Source organism: Lolium rigidum, unplaced genomic scaffold (assembly GCF_022539505.1).
Source record: "Lolium rigidum isolate FL_2022 unplaced genomic scaffold, APGP_CSIRO_Lrig_0.1 contig_53509_1, whole genome shotgun sequence".
NCBI lineage: Eukaryota > Viridiplantae > Streptophyta > Magnoliopsida > Poales > Poaceae > Lolium > Lolium rigidum.
Window position 1 is genome coordinate 9626 of NW_025900907.1, and position 3648 is coordinate 13273.

At 42.2% G+C, this 3648-nt stretch overlaps 1 pseudogene; it reads left to right on the forward strand.

Moving 5' to 3' along the window:
- The first annotated feature begins 1346 nt into the window (after window positions 1–1346).
- On the forward strand, window positions 1347–2460 carry LOC124681724 (annotated as a pseudogene).
- The last annotated feature ends 1188 nt before the right edge of the window (window positions 2461–3648 follow it).

Sequence of the window (3648 nt, forward strand, 5' to 3'; positions counted from 1 at the left end):
TTTGGTAGATCTATGCAAGTAACTCCATGCCTCCACCAAGGTTCAGACCTAAATGGAACGTTGAGTTAAAAATTGTAAGAAGGGGAGAAAGCACCGTGCACATAAACTTGTGAATCAACACCCTAATAAAAATATGAAGTACTACCTCGAGTTTCGATGACCAAGACTGATAAAATTAGTAAAAAATCAAAATTTATAAAGTTTGATGAAATATAAAGAATAAAATATAAACGACTACAACATAAAATAAATATATTATAAAAATATATTTTACTTGAATCTACTAATATTGATTTTGTATCATAAATGTTCATCTTTGGTCTACAATATTTGTCAAACTTAGAGGATGCTTGACTTTTGACAAAATTTGTAAGCTTTATTCATTGGAACGGAGAAAATATTAAAAATAATAGAAATTAGAGAATATTCCGCCACGGCCACAATAGCCCTCCCCACACGGCTATGGGGGCGCCGATAAAAAGGGCGCCCCACTCCGGCCCCAAACACGGCTTCGGACCGGCGCCGTCCGAAAAAATTATACAACACCCCCAGGCCGACCTAGACCCACAATAGGTTGTTGAATGGATTTACAGTCCCTATAATAGAGACAGTGGGTGGTCAGCCAAAATTAATGGTGTCGGTCAATTTTAATTAAAGACCTCGCTAGTTCCGTAGGCGGCAAGCGGAACCTCTTGTCGTTCCCGTGTCTTCCCCACGTGGTGACGTGTGGGATTCCCACACGACGATGTTAATGCGCATAAGGTATTCCCCGCCTGCCTCGCCTCAATGCCGCCGCTCTCTACCGCGTATTTCCCTGTCACCCGGAACCTTCGTCGCCACAAAAAGCAAATGAGAAAAACCTATACCGCCTGCACCACGTTGATCATATCACAGAACTGCCGTACGTTAGGCGCAGCCGCAAATCTCTTCGGCTGATGGAACCTCGCAGTTAACGAGGCATGTGCATTGTACCACAACAGGTACCCCACGCGTCCCGAGACACGGCTTCCCACGGCCTGGAAGCTTAGTGTCGGTGGCATCGACATTCTGCCAGTGCCGTTGGTGGCATGGTGGGTACAGGAGATGGAGATGCTGTGGCTCTCCTTTGGCAGCAACAGCATTGGGCTCTGTGCTGAGTACAAAGACCAGCAAAGAAGAATGGAAGGCTATATCAAGCAGCAGCAACATCTGCACTGAAGAGTCTTGAATTTTACCAATACTCAAGCTCAGCTACAATGACTTGTCATCGCAGATGAAGCAGTGCTTTGCTTTTTGTGTCGTGTTTCCGAAGGATTATGAGATTGATGTGGACAAGCTGATCCAACTATGGATCACACATGGCTTTATTGAGGATCAAAAGGAAGTTAGTCCAGAAACCATTGGCAAACGAATTTTCAATGAGCTGGCCTCAAGGTCATTCTTCGTGGATGTGAAGCAAGTCAAAGTTCCAATAAAAGAATATGACCCCGAGATGGGTAGTTATTCCAAACATACATGTAAAATCCATGATCTTATGCATGATGTTGCACTGTCTACAATGGAAAAGGAATGTGGTCTCATGCCTGAGCAACCAAGTCAGATTGAGTGGCTTCCAGATACAGCTCGCCACTTACTTTTGTCTTGTGAAAAACCAGAAACTGTTTTGAATGATTCTCTATTGACAAACTCTGGCTTTCTAGACACTTCTGTGTGATAATGCTATGCAAGAACCATTGCAACAATTATCGAAATACAGCTCTTTGATGGCATTACAGCTCTGTACAAAGAGAAGGTCATTCCCATTAAAATCCAAGCATCTGCATCACCTAAAGTACCTTGATCTCTCAAGAAGTCGTATCAAAGCACTACCTAGAGATATAAGCATTCTATACAACCTGCAAACATTGAACGTCTCTGGCTGTGAAGAACTTTTTCAGCTTCCAAGGCAAATGAAGTATATGACTGCCCTTCGTCACCTCTACACTCATGGTTGTCCGCAGATGAGGAGCATGCCAGTTGGCCTCGGAAAACTCTTGTCCTTGCAGACACTTACGTGTTTTGTAGCAGGTCCTTCTGGCTCTGGGTGGGTGCAGTGATGTTGGAGAGTTGCAGCAGTTAAATCTTGGTGGACAGCTTGAGCTACTTCAGCTAGAGAATGTGACAGAAGAAGCTGCGAAAGCGGCAAACATCGGAAAAAAGGAGGAACTCCGAGAATTAAAATTAAAATGGACTGTTGGTTGCGAGGATGATGTGAGAGTGCTTGAGGGTCTCAAACCTCATGATGGGCTGCAGGCTGTAAGGATAGAGTCATACGGAGGAACCACCTTCCCGACATGGATGTCTATGTTGCGAAACGTGGTTGAGATTCATCTTTCTGGTTGTAGCAAACTGCAATGGTTATTCAGTTGTGATACACCCTTCAGTTTTTCAAATCTGAAGGAGTTTACACTACGAGATCTAGAATGCACTTGCCAAACGTAGTGGTTACAGCATGACTAGTACAGTAGTACTATAACCCAAGCTTTGTTGCAAATATTCCTTTTACGTAAATCCTTTGTTCCTTCAAGTCATCAGGCTGCCGCTACATGCATACTTACAACTTTCCCGTTGCATCATTTGTGAACAGAGCCTAGTCTTCTGAAGCCCAAGACATGGAGAAATGCCATTCGCAGAGATTAGCGAGCTATCTATTTGTAATACTCCACCTTCGAGCAGCAAGACATCTGATTATATATACATGGGCCATCAGCCACTAAATTCGGTGCTTTCTTCCAGTGCTGATTGTGTGAGGCTCCTTGACATAACTGCTTCCGCAATCCAGACACACAACCTACCGACAGTAGAAATCATGTCTTGATCAAAGTACGTGTATTGTGTATCTTCCTGCTTTCAATTTACCTGTATTCATTATGTGATACTTGAGGCGTCTCTTTGTGTTGGTTGTTACCAGTGACATGGCAAGTTACGCCATGCCTGTGATATGGAAAACTTGCCTGTGACTCGGCATATGTAATTGTGATCTTCATGTATCTCCTTCACCACGTTTCAGTTAGAGCAAGCATGTAATACTCATGTCTGTGTAATATATATGTACTGCATCTTGGACTTTGTGCTCCAGGATTTACCTGCAGCCTTGCAGCTAGCTAGTATTGTGATTAATTTCTCAAGGGGAAAAGTTATATGTGATCTCAGAGAGTGGACTTTTAGAGCAGGTGCTTGGTGAGCACCCGTATCCACACCGTCGGTGTTGCATCAAGATCCGTGCAAGTTCTTTTTGTACCCCTCTCAAACAATTTCTCATTTTTGTATCTCTCACAACACACATTGTTTGAACTTGAAAATTTGCAGATCACTTAAGCATAACAATTGGAATGCGGGAAAAATATTTTGGATTTTTTATGTCATTATCTATATATGTATTTCAAGAATTTATTTTGAATTTTAAATAATTTAAAATTTAAATTTGCACAAAAAAATTCCGAACCATTTTTCCTCCATTCTATTTGTTATTTTTGAATGACCTGCAAAAAAATCAACTCAAAATATTACATAATTTGCAAGATACAAAAAAGACAAAGTGAAAAAATGTGAAGGTGCGCTCTGCGCACCTGCTCCATTGAAGTTTTCCCCTCAGAGATCAGAACAGAGACAGGTGAGACACTACCTCTA